Consider the following 20,359-nt stretch of genomic DNA (forward strand, 5'->3'; position numbering starts at 1 on the left):
TGTTGGTTGGGTTTAGGGAAGTGGGTAGGCGGGTCAATCGGTGCTTTTGAAAACACTATTGGTTGGTTTAAGGAAAGGAAGGGGGGTCAGTCGATCGGTCAGTCAGTTCGTCAGTCAGTCGACAGCGGCCTCTGGTGGATTTCCGCAAGAACAGCAGGTGCGAAAGGCACTCGCGAGAGAAATTTGAGATCTGAAAAAGCGTACACAGCAGCCTCTGTACAGCAAACAGTAGCAAAGTAGCTCCTGGGATGTAACTTGGCACTCTCCAGAAATGTATATTTTGGAGCTTTGGTGTTGCTGCTTTTTTACAGTTTTTCTCAGTGGCTTTGGGGCATTTCTCACATCACTATTTACATTTGCACAACAGTTCATGCATTTCTCTAAACTATTAGTCATTTGTGCACATCATAGTAGCAGTTTCTCATTCCTTCCAACAAATTGCGAAAGCTTTTGGACAGGCATCAATCGCTTTCATGCAGCTCTCTGCTGTTTAATAACATTATCATTTGCTTATGTCATGTCAGTCAAAATTAACTAAATTTGTGAATGCTGAATAGTCATTCCAGATAAAACTAATAGTCATAATTTCATTACTGGAGTCATTACATACAAAAATGTTGAACTAGTTGTCAAAATCTGTCAAGCTACTTTTATTTATTTTTTTAAATCCTGAAAAAGTCTTTTAAATTGAACAATTTGATGAATTATTTACAGACCTGTGAATGTTGTATGTTCAGGTCCAATATGTACAGTATTAGTGTTTACAGTTGTGCACAGCTCTACCCAAAGGAAGTTTGTTTGTTGTAAATGAGGGTGTATTTTTTTCCTTTACACAATGCTGTGAATAAATTTAAATTGCAAATGCAAAATTGCAAAAATGTGAAACACACATTTTCAGTGTCTTGTAGTCAGATACCTCACTAAATACAGTGATGTCTAACTTTACTGTAGTTTTCAAATGGCTGTGCAAATAATATATAGTGCTGTCTTGAGCATTTTCAGGAAGTGTCACCAAAATCTGACTTTTTTGCCTTGGAAAAAAAATGCAATCTTAATGAAAACTTGACAAAGCTATTTGACTATCTTGTTCATAAACAATGATGTCAGGACTTTTCATCTTGATGACACTTTCATTGACATTGATACTTGCATTTGAGGAATGAGCTCTCCCTTTTGAGCTAGTGACACACTTTTGCAGGTTATCAGCTAGGTTTTGCAGTTTGTGCTAACTGTTTTGAGAAATGCTTTAACTGTTTTCCAAATGTAAATAATGTTGTGAGAAATGCACCAAAGGCACTGAGAAAAACTGTAATATATAATTTGCGCTATTTGCATTTTTGGCTGAGCACCAAGTTTAAGTATTGTACATGCTTTAGTAATTTTTTTCAAGAAAGATCAAGGTCCCATAATGCAATTCAAAAACATAAATAAATAGGGGAAAAAAATATGGAAAACTATTAATTCATAATTCATATATATATTTTAATACAGTGCAGAGCTAGTGCAAGATGAGTTTTTGTGCTTAAGTTAATCAAAGAACAAAAGAAAAAAGCTGGGAAATCAATCACTGAATTTAGTTTTTGTTAATTTTGCTTAACTTTTGTATTTTTACAACTGGCATGTTTATTACAATAGGTTTATGAGAAGACCTTTTGTTTATATGTTATCGTTTTTTTACAATAATTTTTTAATTGTTATCTCTTAATTACACTGTAGTAATGAATGGCTATAGTCAGTGGTGAAATATCAGAAAAAAAACATTTATTTAGGTATTTATCCAAAGTATTTATTAGTACACTACCGTACAACCACACACACACACACACACACACACACACAAAAATGCTGGGCTCCATGCAATTCCTTCATGTTGTCCCAACACATATAATTTAAGTTAACCCGATTGTTTTTACAAATTTAAGTGGATTGAACATAAAACAAACTTTAATTACATTGCGCTAAACTTAAAACAGCTTGAATGTAGTCCAAAGACATGTGCTATAGGTGAATTGGGAAAACAAAATTGGCTGTAGTGTGTGTTTCCCAGTACTGGTTTGTGGCTGGAAAGGCATCCACTTCGTAAAACATACGTTGCCGGTTCATTCCGCTGTGGTGACCCTGATAATCAGGGACAAAGCCGAAGGTTAATAAATGAATGTTTAATCCACTGAAATATGTAAAAAATTATTAACTTAACTTGAACAGCATGGGGGATTGTGTGGAACCCAGCATTTTTTTGTTTCTGCTGGTCGTTTTAATCCATATTTTGGTAAAATATGGACAAACCCAACAAATGGGTTACATTTTTATAACTACTTTTTCTGTCCAGCCACTGGGTTTTCCCATATTTTACCCAAATACTGATTTTTTTGAGTGTAATGTATCACCAGAAAGAATCTAGAACCATCCATATGTAACAGTGATGGAAACACAAGCCCGCTCTCTAAGTTGAGGGGTTACGACTGCACTCCCTCAGTCCTAAAGAAAAGTAAAGTAAAGAAAAAGAGGGAAAAAAATCTTTTGTGAAGCGAAGAGAAAAGCAGCATCTGCTGTAACGGTGAGTCGAGAGCCAAGTCAGCGTGACCGCAGACGCTCCAGACCCCCTTCTCTCTTCATCCTCACACAAGCCTTGAAAACAAAGGCAATTAATTTCAGCTCCGAGACAAAGGACAAGCAGAGATCACGGGCTCAAATCAACACTGCGAATCTGCGAGGAGCAATGCACATAATGATTTGTTTAAGCCTCTTTGTTAGCGTTAATAAGAAGAACATCATGTCTGGGGGAAGCTGAAAAAGCCGGAGTCAGCAATAAACCCTCATTTACAATAGAAAAGATTGGATTAAGAAGGTATGTTCTAGCATTAATGACCTGTCTTATTTTTTCTGGAAGACAATAGGAGTAAAATGTTCACTTAAAGCACTGTATTAAATTAACAGTAGTACAAATACACTTCATTAAACATGTGCGCATGGACATCACCTATATGCTATATAAACAAGAATGTTCACTTAGCATGTTTCTTAAACATCTGCAAACAGTTTATGGTATTTTTATGCTTTAGAAGAGTCAAAACTTTACAGCACCTTTAACCTGCAGTTATAGATAGATAGATAGATAGATAGATAGATAGATAGATAGATAGATAGATAGATAGATAGATAGATAGATAGATAGATAGATAGATAGATAGATAGATAGATAGATAGATAGATAGATAGATATGACATAATTATGATTAAAGTTTCTATCCATCTAACCATCTATCTATCTATCCATCCATCCGTCCGTCCGTCCGTCTGTCCGTCTATCTATCTATCTATCTATCTATCTATCTATCTATCTATCTATCTATCTATCTATCTATCTATCTATCTATCTATCTATCTATCTATAAATATAACATAATTATGATTAAAGTTTCTATCCATCTAACCATCTATCTATCTATCCATCCATCCGTCCGTCCGTCCGTCCGTCCGTCCGTCTATCTATCTATCTATCTATCTATCTATCTATCTATCTATCTATCTATCTATCTATCTATCTATCTATCTATCTATCTATCTATCTATCAATATAACAATTATGATTAAAGTTTCTATCTATCTATCTATCTATCTATCTATCTATCTATCTATCTATCTATCTATCTATCTATCTATCTATCTATCTATCTATCTATCTATCTATCTATCTATCTATCTATCTATCTATCTATGTATCTATCTATCTATCTATCTAAAAATATAACATAATTATGATTAAAGGTTCTATCCATCTAACCATCTATCTATCTATCCATCCATCCATCCATCCATCCATCCATCCATCCATCTATAAATATAACATAATTCTGATTAAAGTTTTAATTCTTTGTGTGAACAGCCCTTTAAAGTGATTAAATCACTCAATCTTCGTTGCATTTCTGTTTAGTTTCTGTATTCTACAATATAAGAATGCTGATTACATCACCAGTGCTTGCTTCGATCCTATTGGTTGACAACACTGCTCATTTGCATGCTTTTAAACTCTGCTCTGCTTTGTTGCACAGCCAGCAGTGGCTGTCAAATCACCTGCCATTTTTCTGCAATTCTTGACAGATGTGATTTTGAAATACTGCGCATTTCGCCACCCGCGCCCCAGAGGTTTTCTTTTGTTCTGTGACAACGATTTCCACTAATGCTCATTCAGGAAACAACCTGCTTTGTTGTATATTTCCAGAGGTCCTCTTTCTTTATTTTATGTTATGTTATTCAATAAAAGGAAACACACAGACACCATAAAACGCACCTCATGGCACAGTAGAAACGTTAGACTGGCCGGGGAGAAATGCGGCATGAATTATGGATAAGACTACAGAGTGGTGTCTGATGCAAAGGCTCATGGGTAATATGATTGAGTTGCAGGCCTCTTGTAAGAAGAGCCAGGTGTGCTTTTAGTTGTGTGTCCGTGTGTGTGTCAAGCTGCGATCTCAATATCATCTCATAAAAGCCAGTAACTGTTAAAGTAATAGACTTACATTATGTTGGAACTGAGTGAAAACACATTCAGAGAAGAAGTCACTTGTTAAAGGGAAAACCGAAAATTCTGTTATCATTGTTCACCAGCATGTAGTTCCAAACTTGTTTGGCTTTCTCTCTTTTGTGTATTGTTTTGCAGAATTGTCATGCTTTATTAATAATAATAGGTGCTGTAAATGTGTCATCTGAAATCGCATAACTCTATTGAAATATTATGAGATCATGTCGACTGCCACATCAGGATCGGCTGAAATGAAAAGGATCAACCTGATTTATTAAAAGCAACACATTATTGATTGGTTGATGCACTTCAGATATCAAGATTTTTATTAATCTCTGTTATCTACAAAAACAGAGTTTTCCCACAATTCAATCCAATGTTGTGTATTAAAACAACTGTTTTACTCAAAAATACAATATATAACAATATACTTATAAAATATACAAAATAAACTGCATTGTTTACACACTAAGGGCTCTATTTTAACAATCTAGATGCAAAGTCTAAAGCAGGGCTATACAATTGGCCTGCGGGCCGATCTTGGCCCGTGAGGCAATTTATTCCAGCCCTCCAAGTGTGACCAAGACATCGAAAATAAATTTAATTCAGTCGAAAAACAGCAGCTATAGTTATAAAGTGACGTGCATCTGTTCAATACGGCAGTTGAAGGTTGCGCAGAGCATTAGTCACATGACATTACACGAGTGGCCTAAAAAATTTGGATACTTAATCGTAAAGGCTTCTCAACGCCACATTTCTGTTGCACGGATCGAAACTGCTGCAACTGAACAAAGTTATGCCAACTGTGCGCTAGTTTAAAGTTCCGAGCTTATACCAAGGCTAATACACATGCACACTGGATTAACTATAGCAGTGGGCCATTCACATATTGCATCTTTTCCGTGCACAAGTTCATTATTTCTAGTGTAAGAATATATGCCAATATGGGTGCGCAAGCGGAGCGATGCGCTCCCGCCTTCCAGAGGCACTGAGTAGAAAACATCTCATGCTGTAGCATTGAAAGTTATGCGTGGCTTTCAGTGCAATGTAAACAAGATACGTTAGACGAATTATTACAAATTATTAAAATGATTACGTATTTATGAACGCAGAAGATAACAACAGTTCATTTAAATACTTACCTTATATAAAACTTAAATTTACATTAGACATGATAATCGTGAAACCATGATTATTCTTCAGATTATAATCGTACAACCAAAATCTGTAATTGTTGCATCCATAATTGTTATGCAGTTTAAAACATAACACATGAATGTGTCTGAATGTAAAAGAAGCCTACTCAAGCAATGCACTGCTTTTGTTGGGATTAGAAATACAATATTTGAATGTTTGTAAAAAAAAAGCCACATTGTACAATGCACTGATATTATGTAGTTTCAAAATACAATTTCAAGAGTTTACACTGAGATAATGCTTAACTATGATAGCAGGTTTGGGATGCTGTCCCGGGGGAGAACCCTGAGCTTGCAGATAGATGAGCCCAAGGTTCCCGCCTGGTCAATGAGCATTAGGAGGGATACGAGATCAGGTGTTTCTCAAGTGCCCCCTTTTGCTATGTATGCGTTAAGTGCTTGTGACTGTATTACGATTCACTTATGTACGTGTTTTTAAACTGTGGGAGGAATCCGAAGGACCTGGAGAAAACCCATGCAAACACAGGGAGAACATACAAACTCCATGCAGGGAGTGCCAACTGGCTTAATTAGAACTTGAACCTGTGGCCTTCTTACTGCGAGGCAGCTGTGCTAACCACTGAGCCACCATGTTGCTCGATCATGAAAGAGGAGGAGGGAGAAGGGAAGAATGGGGGGGAGGGGGGTAGTAGTTTTAGAATGATCTGATAGGCTAGCTAATGATTAGCAATGAGGATCAGCTATAGTCAATTATATCATGTGCTCCTCTCGAAATTGGTTTGTGAAACTTCCCATATTAACATTTTAATGTAGAAAATTCCAACATGGGTGTCTTAAGGAGCAAAAATACAGCATATGGGCTCTTATATGCTGTTGTGTCATCACTTATAGTGCAAGTCATCTCTCTCTGGCTTCATATTTGGGATGCTTTTCATGAACAGGCCCCCATGACAAACTAATTGAATAGCCGCTTATAGCATTAAAGGCATGCCCAAATCCACTTTTGCTATTTTGAGGATGGAAAAATACGCTCTGCACCCTGGTGCAGGGTCTAACAGGGTTGTGCTTATTCTCTTAATGAGTTATGGGTGTGTTTTGAGCATACCATGCATTAAACCATCTCCCATTCCCTTTAAGAGTTAGTTGTGTCACGCCATGGCGCATTTGCTATTTACATGCTGACTTTGTAAGTATAAAAACTGAACACTTCACTAGCGAGAAAACAGTTAAACAGACCATCTGCAGTGTGAGGATAAAGAATGTGCCTCCTCTATTCAGCCTCTTTACTTTTTCTTTACTTCAGAGGAGTAAGGACACAATATGTACGCACTCCACTGAAGACATCCATTAGCCTACATATTTAATTTCATTTGTTAAGCACAAAGATTTGTTTCAAAACAATTTATAAATTCAGTTCTAATTTCCAGCAAACAGATAAATGAACAATAATGATGAAGTGCGGTCAAACAACTGAGTTATATCCAAACACACGTCCAATTCTTATGTCCCCATATGGTGATGCAGACGTCTCCAAAACCTGACAGGTGGACAAATATATTAAAACAAATATAAATATGCATATAATAAATAATACTGCTAATAATAATAACATTATCCAATCATATATCATTTTTGTAACATTAAAATTGTTTTCACATGTAAAGATATTTGTGTATTGCTGTACCTGCATAAGCGCACAACTAACGGACTCAGTGCTGGACATTAGACCAGCTTTCAGTTAGTCAACGGCACTGTCTATTTCAGTTCCTCAAAATAGCAGCGCACCAACAATGTGCCTTAACACACCTCCTTTCAAACCAGCACACCCCTGAGTCCACAAAGTGGAGCAAATTGATTTACTACTGAAACAAGGTGCCGCAAAATGTGAAAATTAGGGTTGCGCTGGTCTGAAAATAGCAATTTACTTCATACATACCTTGCGATTTATTGTGCCGGGTGTATAATAGGGCCCTGTGTGTTTCTGGGATCAACCCAAGGGTGGACTCAATATTTTACTCAGTGCCTAGCCCGCAAAGACATCACATGTAATGTTGACGTAACCTCCAACCCCCCCTAGTTTTGACAATAGGCAAAAACTGTAATCAATAGTGAGTACAGTGCATTTTGTTTTCCATAAGGAGATTTTTTGCTATTGCAATTATTGCTAACTTGTTTTTTTTTATTTAAGAACACAACATTGCATACAATAGTGTTTAATTTGCTGTTCATCATATTTATGGACTGAATTTCAAAGTGAAAAAATATACAATAGACATAGACAATTAATTAACCTCATGGCTGACATGATGGCTCAGTGGTTAGCACTTTCGCCAGTAAGAAAGTCGCTGGTTCGAGTCTCGGCTGGGCCAGTTGGCATTTCAGTGGAGTTTGCATGTTCTCCCCGTGTTCATGTAGGTTTCCTCCGGGTGCTCCGGTTTCCCGCACAGTCCATGCAGTATAAGTGAATTGAATAAACTAAATTGCCCATAATGTATGTGTCTGAATGAGCGTGTATGGGTGTTTTCTTGTGCTGGGTTGCAGCTGGAAGGGCATCTGCTGCATAAAACATACGCTTGATAAGTTGGCGGTTCATCCTGCTGTGGCGAACCCTCATAAATAAGGAACTATCAGGAGTTGCCACAGCAGAATGAACTGCCTAGTAAATTTTTAACTGTAACTGTACACTGCTAAAAAAATAAAAGGAACACTAAAATAACACATCCTAGATCTGAGTGAATGAAATATTTGATTAAATACTTTACAAAGTTGAATGTGCCGACACCAAAGCCACTGATTAAAGGAAATCAAATTTATTAACCCATTATTGGAGGTCTGGATTTGGAGTCACACTCAAAATTGTGGAAAAACACACTACAGGCTGATCCTACTTTGATGTAATGCCCTCAAAACTAGTCCAAATGAGGCTCAGTCATGTGTTAAAGGGACTACGTCAAAGAAAATTTGTCCAATCAAAATCAGTTTGATAGATTTCCGTATTTTTCCTGCTGGAAACCCTACTGTTGCGCTCTATAGTGGATCATGTTGAATTAAAAGTCAATTGTGCACTATTAGGCCAGATTTCTATCATCGCAACAATAGGGAAGATTGAGAAAACATTTTTGAAGAGATTGTTTTTCGCAGTGAGTGTTAAGAAGTCAAGTAAACCTTGAACTTTCCTCAACCTCTGCCTATCCCAAGGACCCTTTGTTTATTTGTGTGTTCGGGACACTTGCTCAGCTCATCAATCAAGATAACAGCCAATGATCAGTCACTGCTCTTCAGCTGCTCTTGTGTGTCTTCTCAGATTACACACTTACTTGAGTCAGGAATAATTATGCTTCTGTGTGTTTTCTCCATCAAGTCTCCACATCTTATTTGTTCCTCTGTAATTCTGTCCGGTGAGCAGATAAAGATATTCACTTCAGCATCCTTCCGCTTTTCCGGCGCGGTTTCAGTCCGTTTAAAAACAGACTCATCAAATCTGACCTGTCCACAAAAGATAACACACACACGCACACTTGAATACATGGTTTATAAGGACTCCCAATAGGCATAATGCATTTTATATTGTAGAAACCAGTTATTGTATGGTCTTACACTAACCCTACCATAAACCCAACCCTCAAAGGAAACCTGTGGCAAATTTTTGAACATGAAAATACAAAAAAGTGATGATTTTTAAGTGTTGTGAATTACAAGAATCATCCTCAAAAACTACCTTAGCACTCAACAATAGGTCCTACTTGATATTAAGTGGCCTTAACTAATACTGTATATACTTACACTGTAATTATTAATTAGTTACGTTGTACTTAATGTGTAAATACATGTTTATACATTGTACTTATGCTTGATTAAATACCTGCATGTAATTACATCTGTAATTAATTTACATTACATTACATTAACATTAAGTCATTTAGCAGACGCTTTAATCCAAAGCGACTTACAAATGAGGACAAGGAAGCAATTTACACAACTATAAGAGCAGCAGTGAACAAGTGCTACAGACAAGTTTCAGGTGTGTAAAGTCTAAGAAGCAAAGCATTAGTAATGTTTTTTTTTTGAGAGAGAGAGCACAGTTAGTGGTATAGCCAGAGAGGCAGTTACAGATTAGGAAGGAAAGTGGAGACTAAACAGTTGAGTTTTTAGTCGTTTCTTGAAGACAGCAAGTGACTCTGCTATTCTGATGCAGTTAGGGAGTTCATTCCACCAACTGGGCAGATTGAATGTGAGAGTTCGGGAGAGTGATTTCTTCCCTCTTAGGGATGGAACCACGAGGCGACGTTCATTCACAGAACACAAGTTTCTGGAGGGCACATAAATCTGCAGAAGTGAGAGCAGATAAGAAGGAGCAAAGCCAGAGGTCGCTTTGTAAGCAAATATCAGAGCTTTGAATTTGATGCGAGCAGCAACTGGCAGCCAGTGCAAACGGGTGAGTAGCGGAGTGACATGTGCTCTTTTGGGTTCATCAAAGACCACTCGTGCTGCTGCGTTCTGAAGCAGCTGAAGAGGTTTGATAGAATTAGCTGGAAGCCTGGATAGTAGAGAGTTGCAATAATCCAGTTTGGAGAGAACAAGAGCTTGAACAATGAGTTCTGCAATTAGGTTTATAATTACATTGTTGACCATCCCTCACACCTTAACCCACTCTTAAACCTGCCCATACCACCAAATCTGTCTCTAACTGTACCCATATCCAACCTCAAGAGCAGCAGAAGTGTTCTGCAATACATTATGAACACATTAAGTACATTGTATTTAGATTTACATGTAAGTACATAGTAGTTAAGGCTACTTAATATAAAGTGGGACCCCACATTTTTGCCAATAACAAAAAAATAAATAGTGTGGGTCGAAATTATAGATTTTATTTTCATACTAAAAATCATAAGAATATTAAGTAAAGGTCAAGTTCCATGAAAATATTTAGTAAATTTCAGCCATTCATTCATTCATTTTCCTTTTGTTTAATCCCTGATCTATCAGGGGTTGCCACAGTGAAATGAACCGCCTAGTAAATTTCTAACTGTAAATATAAACTGCTCAAAAAAATAAAGTGAACACTAAAATAACACATCCTAGATCTGAGTGAATGGAATATTCTTATTAAATACTTTATTCTTTAAATAGTTGAATGTGCTGACAACAAAATCACTCAAAGATTATCAATGGAAATCAAATTTATTAATCCATGGAGTTCTGGATTTGAAGTCACACTCAAAATTGAAGCAGAAAAACACACTACAGGCTGATCCAACTTTAATGTAATGTCTTTAAAAGTAGTCAAAATGAGGCTCAGTAGTGTGTGTGGCCTCCAGTGTCTATACAGGTATGACCTCCCTACAATGCCTGGGCATGCTCCCAATGAGGGGGCAATCTTGTGAGTGATCTCCTTCTAGACTTGGACTAAAGCATCCACCAACTCCTGGACAGTCTGTGGTGCAATGTGACGTTGGTGGATGGAGCGAGACATGATGTCCCATATGTGCTCAGTTGGATTCAGTTCTGGGGAACGGGCAGGCCAGTCCATACAGTCAATGCCTTCATCTTGCCGGAACTCCTGACACACTCCAGCCACATGAGGTCTAGCATTGTCTTGCATTAGGACAGGGGTGACCAACTCTGATTAAACACATCGACCTGTAACTATCGTGTAATGTTCAGGTCTCAATTAATTAGTCCAGGTGTGTTTGATAAGGGTTGAAGGTGAAATCTGCAGGAAGGCAGTTCTCCAGGAAAAGGGATGAGCACCCCTGCATTAAGAGGATCCCAGGGCTAACTGCAACAGCATATGGTCTCACAAGAGTTTGGACGATCTGATCTGGTGCGGATGACTTTGACTTTATTCAAGAGGACTTTTCTGTGTCTCCCATTTTATTTTCAAAATAAGAGTCCCACATACATAGTAAGTTTAATATAAAGTTAGATCAACCTAAAAATAAAGAAGGAAAATGATTATTGTAGTAATGTGACTATGAAATGTTGTGGCCAATGAAGTGCTGCTTGGGGCGTGCATATTAATGATCCCATGTGCAACATACCAGTTTGCCTTTTGGCTGCTGTAGAAGGTGACAAAGTACATGCAAATATTGAGGGCGTATTAATGAATTATCCCGTGTTCAACGCAACAGTCTGCATTGTGTTCCGTCAGGTCAGTTTTTCACCAGGGTTTGACACTTGCAGGATTTAAATGACAAGGACAAAACAATGGTGTTCGAGGCCAAGTACTGAACATATATTATTCAGCTATGCATTTTCTTTATAGGTTTAGGTATTGGGTAGGATTGGGAATGTAGAATAAGATCATACTTCATAATATGTACTTCATAAGTATAATATACTACCTGTCAAAAGTCATGTCGTCGATCCTTGACTTCTAGCTTATCATTGAAAAGTGGCAGAAGGTAGATTTTTCAGATGAATCATCTGTTGAACTGCATCCCAATCATCACAAATACTGCAGAAGACCTATTGGAACCTGCATGGACCCAAGATTCTCACAGAAATCAATGAAGTTTGGTGAAAAAAAAACATGGTTTGGGGGTTACATTCAGTAAGGCGTGCAGAGTGGATGGCAACATCAACAGCCTGAGGTATCAAGACATTTGTGCTGCCCATTACATTACAAACCACAGGAGAGGGCAAATTCTTCAGCAGGATAGCGCTCCTTCTCATACTTCAGCCTCCACATCAAAGTTCCTGAAAGTAAAGAAGGTCAAGGTGCTCCAGGATTGGCCAGCCCAGTCACCAGACATGAACATTATTGAGCATGTCTGGGGTAAGATGAAGAAGCAGGAATTGAAGATGAATCCAAAAAATCTTGACGAACTCTGGGAGTCCTGCATGATGCTTTCTTTGCTGTTCCAGATGACTTCATTAGTAAGTTATTTGAGTCAATGCAGAGATGTATGGATGCAGTCCTTCAAGCTCATGGGAGTCATACACAATATTAACTCTTTTTCCACTGCAGCATGACTTTATATTCTATGCTGGACATTATTTCTGTTAAGTGACAAGACTTTTGTGTAAGCAAAGTCAGACATTACTGTCCTAATTAACTAATTAAAAATCAAGGCATGATCTTGTTTTATTATGTAATCTAGAGGCCCTTGCCTTTCATATAAGCCATTTCTGATACCAAATGACCAACTAGAAGTCAAGTTAATATTTGTTGTTCCTCAAACTTGGATTGGCAAATAGACCTTTGTCAGGTAGTGTATGTTCTTTATAAGTACTAATAAAGAGCCAATATCTTAATAATAGTCAGGTAAGGAGCCACTAGTTAATAGTGAGAACTGGCCTCTATACTAAATTGTTACCAATGAATGATAAAGCTCAAAACTGTAAAATTGACATTATGAAAATGAGTCAAGACTATTATCAGCAGCAGATCCTCTGAAAATCCATTTATAAGTGCATCAACCTCACAAAATATGACTTCAACCAAACAGCTGCTTCTCAGCTGGAGATGAAACTGCTTTTTTAAATTCGTCTCATTATAAAACGGATGCTTTTAGATCAGAAACGGTTTGAACGCAGAGACACACACCTGTGATCTGAATCCAACATTAACACTCCAGTTTCTAAAAGAGTGAACTTTAGTTGCTTGGAAACAGACTGCGATTAAGCTAATGAACACAACTGTTTGCAGTGATTACTATTAATGATAATATATTTGAAAATACAGCGAGACTCACTGTGATGGATGAACAGACGAGCCACAATGTTCAGTCTTCAGGACTTCAACCTATAAATAGCTCAATTTTTATTAAGAAAAAACACTTCAACACCAAAACAAGACACACTTACACTACACAGATCCAGAGTAATTAGACACAGCTTTCAATCCTGTGATTTAAATACAGTTGAAGTCAGAATTATTAGCCCCCTCTGTATATTTTGTCCCATAATTTCTGTTTAACAGAGAGATTTCTTCAACACATTTCGAAACATAATAGTTTTAATAACTCATTTCTAATAACTGATTTATTTTATCTTTGCCATGATGACAGTACATAAAATTTGACTAGCTATTTTTCAAGATGCCAGTCTTGACTTGCAATTAAAGGCTTTACTGTGTGTTAATTAGATTAAATAGGCAAGTTCGAGTAATTAGGTCATTGTATAGAAGTCATTGAATAACGATGGCTTGTTCTGTAGACAATCGAAAAACACATATCGATTGTCCCATTGACACCCTCTGCCAATACATTGATTAAACTAACAGTTGGATGTGCCAAAACTTTATTCAGTTAAACAAAGAGAAAACTGAAGTCATTGCGTTGAGACCAAAGATGAGGTTCTCAAGGTGAACTCTAAGAGTCAAACAACAAAAAATAAGTTCAAGAATCTTGGTGTGTCTCTGGATTCAGATCTGAGTTTCAATAGTCATGTCAAAGGAGTAAGTAAATCAGCATACTATCATCTCAAAAACACTGCAAGAATTAGATGCTTTGTTTCCAGTGAAGACTTATGCCCAGTTCAGACCGCATGATTTTAGCCCTGATTTTGACTCGCTGACAGGTTTTGAGAAATTGCCGACAAATGCCTAAAATCACAGGCAAATCGGTGCTTGTTTATGTGAGTGACAATCTTACAGTATGAACTATCAAGGACACTATCTGAGAGAATCGCAGAGGAGTCACCAACCCCTGTGAAATATTTGGCATGATAAATATGTGGAGCTGTTGGTGATTAAAATCATGCCATGTGAAATGTTTTCTGATTGAAAATAACATCCGCGATCACCTACAGCCAATGAGAGAGCAGCTTTCACTAGTATCGGTACCTGCAAGCCAGCCGGAGGCTGGGGGAGAAGTTAAAAGCGCTCATTTTCAGTTTATTTGGACCCAAGAAATGGAGGAAAAACTAGTGTAAATTTGGCAGGAGCACTCGTGTCTGTTTGACGTGTCATCTGAGCAGTATCACAACCGGGTTGAAAAGTAAAAGTTGAGGAGAGATTGCTAATTCCCTTCAAAAGTCAGGTGAGCAACACAAGTTTCTAATGCTAAAGCCTTCTTTTTCCATTATGTAGTTAATAACGAAAGATATATTACGTGACCTTGTGATGTTTCCGTGTCGCTTCTCGCATTTGTTTGGTTGTTAGATGTAGTTTGGACAAAGTTGACTGTGATTCTTCCTATTTTAAAGTCATGCTGGGTGAACTCTCCTGTCGCCGATCCATCCTACACTGTAAACACATCACCGACAGAACGCTTACCCAGATAGTCATGCAGTGTGAAAACATCTGTGACACGAGACTACTTGGAAAATCATGCAGTCTGAACTCGGCATTAAAGAAACTTGTTCATGCTTTTATCAGCAGCAGGGTGGATTACTGTAATGGACTCCTCACTGGCCAAAAAGGCAGTCAGAAGGTTGCAGCTCATCCAGAACGCTGCTGCCAGGATTATGCATTCTTGGTATTAAGAAACAGCTTTTGAGATAGTGAAAAACATACACGGTGGCCTCTAGTGGACTTGTGAAATCAAAAACTTTGAGCAGACGTAGCCCTGGGCCCATATTTTGCAGTTCCCGAAAATGTAGCCCAGGGCACATATCTCCAATGAAACTTGTACTATATTTTTATTGCTTTTATATTCATTCATTAATTTTCTTTTTGGCTTAGTCCCTTTATTAATCAGGGGTCACCACAGTGGAATGAACCGCCAACTTATCCAGCATATGTTTTACAGCGGATGCCCTTCCAGCTGCAACCCAACACTGGGAAATGCTTTTATATTAACAAATGTTATTAGATAACAAGATTTAAAAATGCTTAAAATGTCTGCCTCTTTAGTTCTAGTGTTATTGTACACAATTGAACCCCTGTGAACAAAACCAGGACCCCCTCTTCCCTGTTGCACAGTATCTGGTGCATTACAAACAATATCAGAAAATTTAAGATTGTAAGTTACTATAATTTGATTAGTTACTAATAAATTTAATAACTAGCACAGTTATTATATATAAAAATAGTTAACCTACAGTTATGTAGTATATAGATGACAACATTATCAGGAAGGCTGTTCCAAAGTTTAGGAGCCAAATATGAGAATTCTCGACCTCCTTTAGTGGATTTTGCTATTCTGGGACTACTAGAAGTTTTGAGATCTTAAAGAGCGTGTTGTATTGTAACAAGATTGAAGGTTGGTTAGATAAACAGGAGCTAAACTATTTAAAGATTTAGAATAATAGCTTTAATCTTTACTTATTGCTTTATACAAGTAAGATTTATTTATCTACCATCTCCTTACTCTAGGACTTAATTCTCTGAATACTAACAGTATAATTAGCACTTCTTGTGTGTGCACTTCTTGCTTCTTCTTGTTGAATCACTGAATGCCTGAAAGTCGCGTTGGACAAAAGCATCTGCTAAATGACTGCATGTAAACGATTTACTTCAGAAAACAAGAGTGCAACATACAGCCTGAATAAACATGAGTAAATTCCTCGAGAGACGAATCGGCTCGGATCTTTCAATCTCCCTGAACGCAGCCTGCATGACAGCACTGAGGTGTAAATCAGCTCTGGAGTCTAATAGCTGTGAAGTCCCGCCGTTTACATCGGTGAAGAGTTTTATCTGCAGCATCTGAAGGCTCTGTCTGTTCTGCAGAATAAAGCCATTCGTTACACTTAATTACTCCTATTAGCTTAATGCAACATGGAGGTCATTACCAGATTTGACCTCTGCACTCCATACAGGCCTGAGATCAGCTTAGGAAGAGGAATGATCAGATGAGGACAACAGAACTGCCCTCAGATTCAATTCAACTCATCTTTATTTCTGTAGCGCTTTTACAATGATTGTATCAAAGCAGCTTAACATAGAAGATTATAGTAAATTGAAACTGTCAGTTCAGTTTTCAGAGTTGAAGTTCAGTTCAGTTCAGTGTGGTTTAAGTTTCACTGCTGAGACTTCAAACACTGAAGAGCAAATCCATTAATGCACAGCTTAACAAGTCCCAAACCAAGCAAGCCAGTGGTGAGGAACAAACTTCACCAATTGACGAAAATGAAAGAGAATACCTTGAGAGAAACCAGGCTCAGTTGGGCACGACCATTTCTCCTCTGGCCAAACTTCATGCGCAGACCTGCAGTCTAGGCGTCAGAGCGAAGAATTATAGAGAGATAAAAAATATATATCTACTCATTGATCAATCTATGGACGGATTGATGGATGGATGGATGGATGGATGGATGGATGGATGGATGGATGGATGGATGGATGGATGGATGGATGGATGGATAGATAGACAGACAGACAGAATCAGAAAGAGATAGATAGATGGAATTAGAAAGAGATAGATAGTTGGATAGATAGATAGACAGACAGACAGACAGACATGCAGATAGATGCAGACAGACATATAGACAGACAGATGGATGGATGGATATGTGCACAGACAGACAGACAAACTGACAGACAGATAGATAGAGAGACAGACAGATGGATGTGTATAGATATGTTTAACAGAGCAAGGACATTTTCACAGTATGTCTGATAATATTTTTTCTTCTGGAGAATGTCTTATTTGTTTTATTTCAGCTAAAATAAAAGCAGTTTTTAATTTTTAACACCATTTTAAGGTCAAAATTATTAGCCCCTTTAAGCTATTATTTTTCGACAGTCTACAGAACAAACCATCATTATACAATAACTTGCCTAATTACCCTAACCTGCCTAGTTAACCTCATTAACCTAGTTAAGCCTTTAAATGTCACTTTAAGCTGTATAGAAGTGTCTTGAAAAATATCTAGTAAAATATTATTTACTGTCATCATGGCAAAGATAAAAGAAATCAGTTATTAGAAATGAGTTATTAAAACTATTATGTTTAGAAATGTGTTGAAAAAATCTCTCCGTTAAACAGAAATTGGGCAAAAAAATAAACAGGGGGCTAATAATTCTGACTTCAACTGTAGGTAGGTGGACAGACAGACAAACAGACAGACAGACAGGCAGACAGACATATAGAATATATTGAAGATAATCATGAAAATTATAACTTTAAATATCTCAAACAGATTAACTGATTTTATAAGTAAAAAAGTTATGCATGCTTCACATTTTTATGTGGTTTACGGCTGTTTATCAGTGTCTTAAAAATATTTTTCAATTAACTGCAATTATTAAATTAAAGGATACAAAAACTCTAAGACAAACACCATGAAAATATGCGAAATTCAACTGCCCTAAAATATCATGACACTGCTGATACAAAAAAATAAAAAATAAAATAAAATTAATTAATATCTTCTTCTTCTTCTTATTATTATTATTATTAATACTATATTATTAATTTTATAATAATAATATTTATTATTATTATTATTATCATCAATTTTTCTTACAACTAAATATTTATTTTATATTAATAATAATAATCATAATCTCTTATTATTATTCTATTTTTAATTATTACTATTATATTATTTATTTAGAAATAATAATATTAAAATAATTATTATTCTTTAACACAAGTGAATATTTATTAATTTAATAATAATAATTCTCTTATTATTATTATTATCATTATTATTATATTAATGATTAATATTATATTATTAATTTAATAATAATAATAATAATTATTATTATTATTCTCTAGCACAATTGAATATTCATTTTATAATTATAATAACAACAACAATAATAATAGTAATAATAATAATAATATGAATAATTATTATTATTATTCTCTAACAAAATGTAATATTTGTTTAATAATAATAATAATAATAATAATAATAATTATTATTATTATTATTGTTAGTATTATTATTAGTATTAGTATTATTTTTATTCTATTATTAATTATTAATATCCTATTATTAGGTTTATAATAATAATAATAATAATAATAGTAATAATAATACTAATACTAATACTAATAATAATAATAATAATAATAATAATAATAATAATAATAATAATAATACTATATTTACTTAATGTGATTACAATCCACTATACAAAACAAAGAAATAACCAGACAAAGAAAAAGCCTATTGTGCAGCAGTTAGTGTGTGTTCAGTCAAGTTTATTTCCTAAATCTCTGTAGTAGATTCACATGATGTCTAACACTCAGCAGGCTGCAGCATTTCAGGAGCCTTTTTCTGATTATTTCCTCTTTCTTATTAAAGAACCCAAATCCTTCTCCTGCTGCCATTAAAGCTGCGTTCCACACAAATTAAATCAAGGGTTTAAACGTTTGTAAACCTAAAGGGAGTGGATGGTGGAATTCATTTCAAGTCTGCTTCACTTCAAACTAATTGAAATTGTATTTCAAGAGGACTCTTAAATTATGCAACGCAGATTCCCAAACACGAAAGGAGACACGCTATGATTAGAAAGCATGTCCCTTTAATTGTAGGATTTAATCTTATATTTAATATTTGAGGGAGGAATGCCTGTTTACAAAACAATAATAGGAAAATGCAATTGAGATCAGACAGTCTGTTCCTTCAGTTTGCTCCAAAAAACGCCTTGAAGTGTGGAATTGACTTCAATTGGTGTCTAATATTTACAGCATTATGCTTCGGAGTGCTCCGCAATTGCTTATTAGCAGAGTTTTACAATAGATCAGTGCTGTAGAATAAAAACGTGTTGCGTTTTAGTTGTAGTATTTCAGCAGATTGGACTCAAGCAGGTTCTCATTCTACATTGAAAGTTTCAACCAATTTGCAACCATATGATTCATTAAAGGCATAGTTCACCCAAAAACTGAAAATCCTGTCATTATTTTCCTCACCATTAACTTGTTTCAAACATTTATGAGTTTCTATGTTCTTTTAAACACATAGGAAGATATTTTGAAAAATGTTGAAAACCTGTAACCATTGACTTCTTTAGTGTGTGTTTACTATGGTAGTAAGAAGATATTTTGAAAAATGCTGGAAACCTGTAACCATTGACTTCTTTAGTGTGTGGTTTTCCTACTACAGAAGTCGATGGTTACAGATTTTCAGCTTTCTTTGAAATACCTCTTTTGTGTTCAATGAAAGAAAGAATCTCATAAAGGTTTGGAAACACTTGAGGGTGAGTAAATAGGGAGTGAATTTAATTTTCTTTAAAAGTCTCTTTAAGAATGAATCCGCTGATTGCTGTAGATGAAACAGATTTTCATAATCATGTAAGATACTGATCGAATCATTATCTGGTCAGTTTTAGCCAATTAAATGGTTCTGAAGGGAAATCAAGGCGTGGTTATTTCATTGAAGATCTGAAAACTTCTAAGTGGCACCTAAAATTTTCTACTAAAATGAACAGGCATAGTTCACCCAAAAATAAAAATCCTGTCATTAGTTTACTCACCATTTACTTGTTTCAAACCTTTATGAGTTTCTTTGTACTTTTAAACACAGGAAGATATTTAGAAAAATGTTGGAAACCTGTAACCATTGACTTCCATATTGTGTGTTTTTCCTACTATGGAAGTCGACGGTCACAGGTTTTCAGCTTCTTCAAAATATCTTCCTTTGTGTTCATTGGAAGAAAGAAACTTTTGGAAACACTTGAGGTTGAATAAATAGTGATTGAATTACATTTTATTCTGGGTGAACTGTCTCTTTAGGAATGAATCCACAGATTGCTATAGATGAAACAGTTTTCCATATTTTCATAAGAATGGAATCATTATCTGGTCAGTTTTAGCCAATTAAATGACTATGAAGG

This window comes from Danio aesculapii, chromosome 7 (genome assembly GCF_903798145.1).
Source record: "Danio aesculapii chromosome 7, fDanAes4.1, whole genome shotgun sequence".
NCBI classification, from domain to species: Eukaryota; Metazoa; Chordata; class Actinopteri; order Cypriniformes; family Danionidae; genus Danio; species Danio aesculapii.